Source organism: Hemitrygon akajei, chromosome 24, assembly GCF_048418815.1.
Source record: "Hemitrygon akajei chromosome 24, sHemAka1.3, whole genome shotgun sequence".
Classification (NCBI taxonomy): domain Eukaryota; kingdom Metazoa; phylum Chordata; class Chondrichthyes; order Myliobatiformes; family Dasyatidae; genus Hemitrygon; species Hemitrygon akajei.
In genome coordinates, this window is record NC_133147.1 from 5445761 (window position 1) to 5458736 (window position 12976).

The 12976-nt window shown below is 45.9% G+C and overlaps 1 protein-coding gene across 1 annotated transcript in view; it reads left to right on the top strand.

The window, feature by feature from the left end:
- The window catches only part of irak1 (interleukin-1 receptor-associated kinase 1), a 120936-nt gene that overhangs the window by 44106 nt on the left and 63854 nt on the right, over positions 1-12976 (top strand). The window lies entirely within an intron of this gene.

Sequence of the window (12976 nt, forward strand, 5' to 3'; positions counted from 1 at the left end):
TGGTGGTTGGGGGGGACTGGTTTCTGTGACGTGCTGAGCTCTGTCCACAACTCTCTGCGGTCATGGCCAGAGCAGTTGCCGTACCAAACCGTGATGCGTTGAGATTGGTCGTTCGTTTTGCTGGCCATCTGACCGTGGTGCTGATCGTTGTACTCTCAGCGGCCTTTTTATTTGTTTCACCTGTACCTAATAAAGTGGCCGCCAAACGTCCTGAAGAAGGGTCTCGACACAAAACATCGACTGTTTACTCTTTTCCATAGATGATGCCTGGCCTGCTGAGTTCCTCCAGTATTTTACGAGTGTTGCTGAGTGTATGTTCGTGGCCTTCCACCGCGCTTGCCCATCCACTTCAACGTTTGATGTGATGTGCATTCAGAGATGCTCTTCTGCACACCACTGCTGTAATGTGTGGTTATTTAAGATTCTGTCACCTTCCTGTCAGCTTGAACCAGTCTGGCCATTCTCCTCTGACCTCTCTCATTAACAAGGCGTTTTCACCCACAGAACTGCCGCTCACTGGATGTCCTTTATTTTTGCACCATTCTCTATAAACTTTAGAGACCGTTGTGCTTGAAAATCCCAGGAGATCAGCAGTTTCTGAGATACTCAAACCACCCCATCTGGCACCAAGAATCATTCCCTGGTCAAAGTCACATTTCTTCCCCATCCTGATGTTTGGTCTGAACAACAACTGAACCTCTTGACCATGTCTGCATGCTTTTATGCATTGAGATGCTGCCACATGATTGGCTGATTAGATATTTACATTAATGAACAGGTGTATCTAATAAAATGGACCCTGAGTGTATATGAAAACATACAGTTAAATGCGTCATTTTTGTTAACCTGAAGTTTCTGCTGGGCGCAGCCCGGATGTATTGGCAACATGTTCTGGCAGCTGAATAGCACGCCCACTGTATTACACAGAGCAACACAAACAGTAAAACCAACAAAATAAGACAACAAGCCCCTTTCCCAGCCCTCTCTCTCTCTCTCTCTCTCTCACTCACTCACTCACACACACACACACACACACACACACACACACACACACACACACACTCACACTCACTCACGCCTTTGGGGTCGGTACTGAAGATTGAAACTCGGGACTTTTGAACAAAATTCACATGAAATCTCGGCCTCCACATCCATCTGTGGTAATGCATTCTACAGATCCACCACCTGCTGGCTGGAGAAATTCCTCCTCATTTCCATTCTAAATGGACATCCCTCTATTCTGAGGCTGTGCCCTTTGGTCCTAGACTCCCCCACCATAGGAAACGTCCTCTCCACATCCAGTTTATTTAGACCAGGGATTCCCGACCTTTTTATGCCATAGACCACTACCACTCACCAAGGGGTCCGTTAGCCCCAGGTTGGGAACTCCAGATGTAGACCTTTCAACATTCGATAGGTTTCAATGAGATTTCCCCTCATTCTTCTAATTTCCAGCAAATAAAGGCCCAGAACCATCAATCGCTTCTCATAAGATAAGCCTTTAATTCACAGAATCATTCTTGTGAACCTTCTCTGAACCCTCTCCAATATCAGCATGTCCTTTCTTAAATAAGTCCCGCTTGGTGGCGCAATAATATCAGCGCTGGACTCCAGAGCGAAGATTCCTGAGTTCGAATCCAAGTCGGATTGAGCGTCGAGCTAGCAACTCGGCCTCGTAAAAACAAGAATAGCTTGCTACGGAAACACAGTCATGAAGGTGCCCTGATAACACCACTGCTGAGTTAAGGGCTATTATTCTTCTTCTTTTTTAAATAAGGGGCCCAAAACAGCTCACGACAGCCCAGGTGAGGCCTTACTCAGCATTACATCCTTGCTTGTATATTCTAGTTCTCTCTAAATGAACACTAACATTGCATTTGTCTTCCTCACCACTGACCTAACCCGTAAGTTAACCTTTAGGGAGTTCTGCACAAGGACTCTCATCGAAAAGAGTCAATGCTTTTATTCCTTCTACCAAAGTGCATTACCAAACACTTCCCGACACTGTATTCCATCTGCCACTTCGTCACCCAGTATCTCAATCTGTCTGAGATGTTCTGCAGTCTCCCTGCTTTCTCAGCGCTCCCTGCCCTTCGACCTATTTTCGTATCGTCTGCAAATGTGGCCACAAAGCCGTCAATTCCATCGTCCAAGTCATTGACAAAAACATCAATGTAAAAAGGTTCAGTCCCAACAACAACCCCTTTGGAACACCACTAGTCACCAGCAACCAACCAGAAAAGGCTCCCTTTATTTCCACTCTTTACCTCTTGCCAGTCAGCCAATGTTCTGTCCATGCTAGGATCTTTCCTGTAACAGCATAGCCTCTTATCGTGTTAAGCAGCCTCAGGTACATCCCAACGCACCCCTGTGGAATACCTGAGACTGGGCACACCGAATCTTGTGCTGGAGTTGGAGGATTGTCAGGTCTGAGGGAGGAAAGGGGCTTTTTGTTTTGTTGTTTTGTGTGTTGTTCTTCCAAGCATTGTGGGCACTGAAATTTGTGGCAACACTTCAAAGCAAATTTATTAACAAAATACATATGAGTGGTAGGGTGGAGATGCATCTCTGCCCGGAAGAAGACAACTTCTTCTGTAGAAAAATTTCCCAAGAACTATCATGGTCACCATTGTCACCCACATCATTTCACACAGGATGTAATGAATGTACAAACAAATGTGTCACCGTACACAACACTGAGATTTGTTTGCTCAATAAATCCAATAAACATAATAGAATCAATGAAAACACAAGGAAATCTGCAGATGCTGGAAATTCAAACAACAACACACACAAAATGCTGGTGGAACACAGCAGGCCAGGCAGCATCGATAGGGAGAAGTGCTGTTGACGTTTCGGACCGATACCCTTCGTCAGGATCAGTGAAAGACTGCAATAATATCGAGAACGTGAGATGAGGAGTCGTAGAAGGTGACATGCGGGTTACCCCCCAGCACATCCTTGCTTACCAACTCCCTCCTTAACCTTCTAGCTGTCCCCTTTCCCGTCCTTTGCATCTTTTTATTTTGGCGTCTTCCAGTCTGGAAGAAGGGTCTCTGTGGGAGGGATGGGAAAGGGGATTGGTTTGTTGTTGGTGTTTGCATTGTTCCACTGAAAAGTGTGGGCACGCCGTGTCGAAATGCACGGTGACACTTGCCGGCTTCTCCCAGCACATCCTTGGGGGTGCTGCTTGTTTAGCAGGGCGGCACAGTAGTTAACGCGATGCTTTACAACGCCAGTGATCCAGGCTCAATCCTGCTGCTTACTGTGAGGAGTTTGCACGTTCTCCCCGTGACCGTGTGGTCTTCCTCCGGCTGTTCTGGTTTTCGCCCGCATTTCAACGACGTACCAGTTCGTGTTAGTAACCTGCGGAGGTGTGGTAACACTTGCAGACTGCTCTGATCCTCTGCTCGCTAGAGTTTAGAAGAATGAGGGGGATTCTTATTGAAGTCTGGGTGGAATGGTAATATGGTAGCACAACGCTTTACAGTGCCAAATGCCCGGCTGCAGTTCCCGCCACTGTCTGGAAGAGTGTGTGGATTTCCTCAGGGTGCTCAGGTTTCCTCCCATAATCCTAAGATGTACTGGTTAGTAGGTTAATTGGTCGCTGTAAACTGTTCTATGATTAGGCTACGGTTAAATCAGTGAGTCTGGGCGGTGCAGCTCGTAGGGATGGAAGGGCCAGTTCTGCGCTGTATTTCAATAAATAAAGAAAAAATAGATAAACAATGTACCAAATATTGAAAAGCCCAGATAGAGTGGACATGGAGAGGATGTTTCTAATAGTGGAGGAGTCTAGAACCAGAGGGCACAGCCTCAGAATAGAAGGATGTCCCTTGAGAACAGAAATGAGGAGGAGTTTCTTCAGCCAGAGGGTGGTGAATCTGTGGAAGCAAATGACTGTGGAGGCCAAATCATTGGGTGTACAGTATTTAAAGCAGGTTGGTATATTCTTGGTTAGTAAGTGGTGTCAAAGGTAATGGGAGAAGGCTGGAGAATAGGGTTGAGAGGGATAATAAGTCAGCCATGATGGAATCGCAGAGCAGTCTCATTGGGCCAAATGGTCTAATTCTGCTCCTATGTCTGATGGTCTAAATATTTCCCTGGTATGGCTGATGAGCTTTAGAAATACGGAATGATGCAGTTCGCTGTTTGTTTTGATGTACATATGATAAATAAACCTGTATCTGAATCAGGAAGGAGGTACAGGAGCCTCAGGACTCACACCACCAGGTATAGGAACAGTTATTTCCTCTCAACCATCAGGAAGGAGGTACAGGAGCCTCAGGACTCGTGCCACCAAGTTCAGGAAGTTATTAACCCTCAGGCTCCTGAACCAGAGGGGATAACTTCACTTGCCAACCTCACTGAACTGTTCCCACAACATATGGACTCACTTTCAAGAGGTCTTCATCTCATGTTCTCACTATTTATTGCTTATTTATCATTATTTTTTTCATTCTTTTTGTTGCTCGCCCTGTTGGTGAGGTTTTTCATTGATTTTGTTGGATTGATTGAATATGCCCGCAGGAAAATGAATCGCAGGGTTGTATATGACATAAATGTACTTTGATAATGAATTTACTTTCAACTTTGGAAAAACCTCAAGGGCTGCATCGTGAGTCAGTTGCCCCTAACATTCTGATAAGGCGGAAGATAAAACGTAAGATAATCAAAATAAACCCAGCCCTTTACACCCATTTCCTCCAACCACCTTGCAGGGTGGCTGATGTTAAACAGTTTCTCATTCATGAGTACAAGAGGCAAACCTGAGTCTGCGCTGATCTTGGAGGAAGCAGGCAGACTTGCCCCTGACAGACACCCGGCCAAGCCAGCGCTTGGGAGACCAGTGGGAATCGAACCCCAATTTTACAGCTCGCTGCTCCACTACCATGTCGCCCTGTATAATGCATCTGCTTCTACCGCCACCCCTGGCAGCATGCTCCACACACCCAAACTCACCTCTGACATCCTCCCCCAATACTCCTCCAGTCACCTTAAAATTATGCCCCCTTGCTTTAGCTATTCCTGCTCTGGGGAAAAGACTGGCTGGCCACACTATCATGCCTGTTAACATTTTGTACACCTCTATCAAGTCAACTCTCATCTTCCTCTTCTCCAAAGAGAAAAGACCGAGCTCACACAACCTTTCCTCATACAACATGCTCTCTAATCCAGGCAGCATCCTGGTAAATCTCCTCTGCACCCTCTCTCTAAAGCTCCCACGTCCTTCCTATAATGAGGTGACCAGAACTGAACACAATACTCTAAGTGATCTAACCAGGGTTTTACAGAGCTGTAACGTTACCTTGCCATATTAATTCATTGATACGTCACAAAACATACCTGGGACAACATGGGGGTTCTTCTGCAATTATTGTTGTTGTGTCCCACCCGAGGGGGCCGCATGGGCAGCAATGGTCCTATTGGGTTTAAGGAATGTGGTAGAACAGGTCCAAAAGCATTGACCTGCTGCCCTCACAGTACATATGTACGCAGCTATGCTCTGAGTTAAACAACTTCTCAAAGGTCACCAGAGACAGAAGCTTTCTTCAGGGTTTTTAAAGAGATCATTTACTTGTGAAACTGCTGAAAGTTAGGACAACCCAGCACAGAATTGCCTCTCACCTGACTATACTAATGCTCTCGTGTGTTCTCACAATCAGTGTGAACCAAGGCACTTCAGATAGGCAACACTCCATAACGATAATGCAGTAGTTAGCACAACACTTCACCGTAACAATGACTTGGGGTTGGTTCCCGCTGCTGCCTGTAAGGAGTTTGTACGTCCCCCCTGCTAGCGCGTGCGTTTTCTCTGGGTGCTCCGGTTTCCTCCCACAGTCCGAAGATGTACCAGTTAGTAGATAGTCCTGTGATTAGATTACGATTAAACTGGGGGATTGCTGTGCAGCGTGACTGGAAGGGCTGGAAAGGCCAGTTCCACATTGTATCTCAATCAATAAACAAACAAACAAACAGGCAGGCAAGGCTGTGTAAACAAGGGTAGTTCCGTAAGCTGGGGGTGATAGTGGGGATTAGCTCCCACTACCTATTAACTGCTCCCAATGGTGTTCTCAAATGGCCTCTGACAACCAAGTCCAGCTCCTGGCCTTCACATGTGGCTTCGCAACTAAGCCTGGCAGAACTGTTTCTACTTACAGGAGAAGGGGCAAAAACCTTAAAACCATTCACTTTGGGCAGATGGGGCTTGTCAGCCGTGGTTGGCAGCTGACCTGGGAGAAGGAAAACTCTGATCTCAAACCTCTGCTGCCTTGTGGCTCTACCCACTCATGGGGAAGGCTTTGGGAACAAACCCTGAGGGAAAATCCAGGGCTGGAATCTCCACGTAGAGTTAAGTGCTGATTGGCAACTCCTGCGACACCTGTATCTCTCTCTGGCGTTCCTCTGCAGTGATCGACTATAGAGAGGGGGAGCCTCCTGCAAGGGCAACAAGTATTGCCCTGGCTTGCGTAACAATGTAGACAGCTAGAACGCAACTCCAACTAACTGAGGGCCTCAAAACGGCAGTTGACCTGATGGTACAAAGATAACTTAATAATGATAAATAGTAAACATAGCACTTGCTTCAAAATATATCTAATAACTGTTGACCAACACTAACAGAAACTTCAGACTCACTGGTATTGCTGTTTCAAGGGCAAATAAGGAGAGGATGGAAATGTGTGTTGTTCCACTGTGACTCAAATCGAACCACAACTAACCCACGCAGGAAAGTATATATAAAAAACACAACTTGTGTACAGGGTTCAAAGGTTCAAATACTATGAAAGGTGTTCACCTGCCCCTCCTCCCCCAAAAGTTTTCATGTTTTATTGTTTTACAACATTGAATCGCAGTGAATCTAACTTGGCTTTTTTGACACTGATCAACAGAAAAAGACTTTTGTGTCAAAGTGAAAACGGATCTCTACGAAGTGATCTAAATTAATTACAAATACAAAATACAAAATAATTGATTGCATAAATATGACACACTAAATCAACACTGGTGCAGCCAACTGGTTTTACAAGTCACATAATTAGTTAAATGGAGATTATTGACTATGTGCAGTCAAGGCATTTCAATTGATTGTAGTAAAAATACACCTGTATCTGGAAGGTCCAACTGTTGCTGAGTCAGTATCCTGGCAAAAACTATATCATGAAGACAAAAGAACTCTCTGAGCAGCTCTGCAAAAAGGTTGTTGAAAAGCACAAGTCAGGAGATGGATACAAGAAAATTTCCAAGTCACTGAATATCCCTTGGAGTCAGTTAAGTCAATCATCAAGAAATGGAACGAATATGGCATCGCTGTAAATCTGCTTAGAGCAGGCCGTCCTCAAAAACTGAGTGACCGTGCAAGAAGGGGACTAGTGAGGGAGGTCACCAAGAGACCTATGACAGTTCTGGAGGAGTTACAAGCTTCACTGACTGAGATGGGAGAGACTGCGCATACAACTATTACCCAGGTGCTTCACCAGTCACAGTTTTATGAGAGAGTAGCAAAGAGAAAGCCACTTTAGAACAAAATTCACATGAAATCTCAGCTAGAGTTTGCATGTGGGAGACTCTGAAGTCAGCTGGAAGAAGGTTCTATGGTCTGATGAAACCATGAATGAGCTTTTTTGCCATCAAAGTAAACGCTGTGTTTGGTGTAAGCCAAACACCGCACACCATCCCTACCGTGAAGCATGGTGGTGGCTGCATCGTGCTGTGGGGATGCTTCACTGCAGCAGACTCTGGAAGACTCGTGAAGGTAGAGGGTAAAATGAATGCAGCAAAATACAGGGAAATCCTGGAGGAAAACCTGATGCAGTCTACAAGAGAACTACAACTTGGGAAAAGACAATGACACCCCTCCACCTATGATATGATAAATGATAAAGACGATAGATGATGATGATCAGAAATAATGATGGATGCTAAGGCACAGCAATAGCTTAAAAACAGCAAAGTTAAAGACCTGGAGTGGCCAAGTCAGAGCCCAGACCTCAATCCAATTGAGAATTTGTGAGTGACTTGAAAAGGGCTGTTCATTCACAATCCCGATGCAATCTGACAGAGCTTGAGCAGTTTTGTGAAGAAGAATGGGAGAAAATTGTAGTGTCCAGATGTGCAAAGCTGATAGAGACCGATGCACACAGACTGAGGGCTGCAAATGCCACCAAAGGTGCATCTACTGATTTGAACGAGCTGAATACTTATTGAAACAGTCCAGGAATGTTTAGTTTAGGAAGAGCTGTCCATACAGAATAAACTGTGTCTTCAGAGGCTAGCACATTGACTTTGAATCTAAGAATGAAAACACATTGCAAAGTTTATCCTTAAAATTTTAAAATTATGAATAAAGTGTGTTTTGATATAAAATGAAATATCTCTCTAGGTTGGGGAGAAAATTCCATCTTCTGATGTTGGCAACATCATTGTTGAATCATAGAACAGAGTACTGGCCCTTCAGCCTACAATATTGTATGACACTTTAACCTACTTGAAAATCAAACTAACCTATCTTCCTACATTGCCCTCAATTTTTCTATTGCCCATGTGCCGGTCTAAGAGTCTCTTAAATGTCCCTAATATAGATTTATTTGTCAAGGTACATCAAAACATAAAGTAAAATGCATCGTGTGCATCAAATCAAATCAGCGAGGGTTGTGCTGAGTAGCCGACTGGTGTCACCACACTTGTGGTGTGCCCACCACTGACAGCGCCAAACCCATAAACCTTTGGAATGTGGGAGGATACCGGAGCATGCAGAGGCAGTTCACGCAGTCATGGGGAGAAACACAAGAAATCTTTAATGGCAGCGGAGCCCCAATCTTACATCTCGTGCGTAAAGCACCGCGCAAACTGCTGCTCTACTGAGCCGCCCACATGGAACCGGTTCACGGATAGGAAAGGTTTAGCAAGAGACTGTACTGTGCATAGATCTTAGGCACATATATCTAGGTAGGGTGCCTAAGCCTTTTGCAGAGTACTGTAGTCATTTTGTGTATTGCACTGTACTGATGCCACAAAAAAACTTTCATGACATATGACATATGTGAGTGATGATAAACCTGATTCTGATATGGGTCTCTGTTGTGGACTGAGAGTGGGAAGGGGGCAGGGAGAGGGGAGGGAGCGGGAAGCACCAGAGAGACATTCTATAATGATCAATAAACCAATTGTTTGGAATCAAATGACCTTGCTGGGGGTGTCTGCATCTGCACAGTCCCTGCCCCTGGCACTCAATCTCTGCTACCTGTCCCACACCTCTCCTGTGGCACTGCACCCTCGCCGTTCTCAACATCCTTTGCTCCCACCAGATTCACAAACTGGCTTTCCGCTCCACAATGACAAATACAGTACTGTGCAAAATTCTTATGCACCCCAGAGGTATACATGTGTCTAAGACTTGGACTATATGCAGAACTAGAATGGTTGGTATAGACTAGTTGGACCTGTTCCTGTACTGGATGACTCTGCGAGTAGGTTGGTGTGGGGGTGGGAGAACTACAGTCCAAGAAGGGGTGGGTTCCAAGGAGCACGGCTACATTGAGCACATCTACAAACAGCACTGTCACAGGAGAGTATCCATCATCAAGGACCCTCACCATCCAGACCACGCTCTCTTCTCACTACTTCCATCGGGCAGGAGATACAGGAGCCTTAGGTCCCACACCACCGGGTTCAGGAACAGTTATTACCCTTCAACCTCTCCTCATCACTGAACTGTATGCATTGCGCTAACCTCTACACTGCAGTGCTGTCCGAATTGCATCTTGTCTGTAACTGAGAGGGGAATGCAGAGGAGATTTATGAGGATGTTGCTGGGATTTGAGCGACTGAGTCATGGAGAGAGGCGGGGCGAGTTTGGACTTCATTCCCTGGAGCATCAGAGGCTGTGGGATGATCTTAGAATGGTGCTTAAGATCGAGGGCGTAGACAGAGACATAACCTCAACACTAAACTGAATCCACAACTGACAATCACTTTCAAGGATTCGACAACTCATCTTTCTTTCTATCTTTTGCACATTGGTTTTTCATAAGGCTTTGTTTACGTATAGTTTTTCATAAATTGGATTGTATTTCTCTATTTTCCTGTAAACGCCTACAAGGAAATGGATCTAAAAATTGCACATACTTTGGTAATAAATTTACTTGGATGTTGCCAATCATTAATCAATTTATTGTGCATGTATTTATTTATGTATATATTTAGTCAGAGGGTGGAGAATTTGTGGAATTCATTGCCACAGACGACTCTGGAGGCCAAGTCATTGAAGTGTAGTTTGATGAGTTAGTTAGGCAGGGTACCATAAATTACAGGGAGGAGGCAGGAGAATGGAGTTGAGAGGGATAATAAATCAGCCATGGATTAGACTTGATGGGCCAACTAGCCTAATTCTTCCCCCATGTCTTATGGTCTTATTTAGTAACGCGGAACAAGCCCATCCAGCCCACTGAGCCACGCTGCCCAGCAACCCACCAATTTAACCCTAGCTTAACCACGGGACAATTTACAATGACCATTTAACCTCCTAACCAGTATGGCTTAGGACCGTGGGAGGAAACCGGAGTATCAGGAGGAAGCCCACACACTCATGGGAAGGACGTACAAACTTCCTACAGAGAACACTGGAATTGAACTGCAGACTCTGACGGCCCGAGCTGCGATAGTGTGGCGCCAATCGCTATGTTCCCATGGCACCCGGATCACAGGCTTTAATACACAGCTCTGGCAATTGCTGTTACTCTTTTCCCATTGACCAGTCGTACTTGGCATGGATGTAACGACAGCCCCAAAATCGAGTGGCCTCTGTGTTACCCACTCCGGTGCAGTCCTTCACCTTCCCCTATGCATGGGTAGACAGCGCTGTCCATCTGTCGCCCCCTGCAGGCCAGTGTCATATCTGCTAGAGTCAAAAGTAAATTTATTATCAGTGTACGTATATCATCATTATGCATCGTGTCGTAAAATGTGTGTGATCATGGTGTTTGACCGTGATTCTTTTCTACAGAAGTGGTTTGCCATTGCCTTCTTCTGGGCAGTGTCTTTACAAGACGGGTGACCCCGGCCATTATCAATACTCTTCAGAGATTGTCTGCCTGGCGTCAGTGGTCGCATAACCAGGACTTGTGATATGCACCGGCTGCTCGTACGACCATCCCAGTCTAGATCAGCTGCAGGAGTAGTGCCACCAAAATCCTGAGCATGCGGAGATGGTGGTGTGTCATTGCCTGTGATTCGTGTTGGAGCTGAGAGTTCAGCAAAGCTGGTCCATATCGTACAGCACAGGAACCGACCCCTCAACCCAAACTCCACTCAATGGCCACTTTACTAGGTATGGGAATGGAACCCCGTGCTGTTGTCTGCTTATGCATCTGCTTCAAGGTAGGACATCCTGTGCATTCAGATCTGCTCTTCTGCACGCATCTGTTGTAACGTGTGGTTATTTGAGTTGAGCCAGTCTGGCCATTCTCCTCTGACCTCTCTCGTTAACAGCACCGCTGCTTGCTGGATATTTGTTTTGGTTTATCGCAGCATTCTTTGTAAACTCTAGAGACTGTTGTGTGTGAAAATCCCAGGAGATGAGCAGTTTCTGAGATACTCAAACTATCCCACCTGGCACCAACGATCGTTCTGTGATCAAAGTCACTGGGATCACTCTTATGATTGGCCTGAGTGACAACTGAACCTCTTGACCTTGTCTGCATGTTTTTATGTATTGAGTTGAATTGATTAGATGTTTGCATTAACAGGAAAATGTACCTAATAAAGTGGCCACTGAGTGTAATTTGGCTCAATGGCACCTAATCCCCTCTGCCCACGCAAGGTCCCTCGTCCTCCGTTCTCTACATGTGCACGCGCCTTTTAAACACCTTTGTCGTATTTACCTCTCCCACCACCTCTGGTAGCCCCTGGCAGTCACCCAGCGCTCTCTGTGTAAAAGAACTTGTGTAGCTCTTAACTTTTGAACTCCCCCTCCTCCCCCCAAAACTCAGATGCAAGTACTGGGCAAAAAAAAATAGCGACTGCATACAGACCCTGTCTCTCATGATTCTATCAACCTCTACAACTCCAGAGAAAGTAACTCCAGGTGTGCCCGACCTCTAATTGAGGCAGTGTCCTGGTGAATGCGAAGGAGGGGTGTCGAGGAGGGTGTGCCGCGCCGCGGGAGGGGCAGTAGGGTAGGAATGGATACCTACAGTATCTGTGGTTCACTAAATCACAGCAGGTCTATTATCACTGGCATATGCTGTGAAGTGTGTTGCTTTGTGGCAGCAGTACAGTGCAAGACATAAAAATCACTGTCAGATATAACTAAACTGTGCAAAAGAGGAGTGTAGAATCAGAATCAATAATTTCACCGGCAAATGTCGTGAAATTTGTTGTTCAGTGGCAGCAGTCCATAATAACAAAACTCTCAATATAAATACTATAAAGATACTTACAACACAGAACTAAAAATACTCACTATAAGAATACATATAAAAAATTAAATAAATACAGCAAAAAGAGAGCAAGAAATATTGAGCAGTGTTCATGGGTTCATTGTCCATTCAGAAATTGGATGGCGGGGAGAGGAAGCTGTTCCTGCATTGTTGAGCGTGTGTCTTTAGGCTCTTGCACCTCTCACTTGATGGTAGCAATGAGAAGCGGGAAAGTCTCTGATGAGGAAGTTAAATCTCCCCCTCCCCCCTCTTCATCCTCCCCCTCTTCCCCCTTACCCCTTCTCCCCTTCTTCTGTCTCCCCCTCTCCCCTCCCCCTCACCTCCCCTCCCCCCCTCCCCTTCCCCTTCGCCCTTCCCCCTCCCCCTTCCCCCCTCCCCTTCCCCCTCCCCTCCCCCTCCCCTTCCCCCTCCCCTTCCCCCTCCCCTTCCCCTTTTCCCCTTCCCCTTTTCCCTTTCCCCTTTCCCCCTTCCCGTTCCTCCTCCCTTTCCCCTTCCTCTACCCTTCCTTTCCACCCATGGTTCACTCTTCTTTCCTA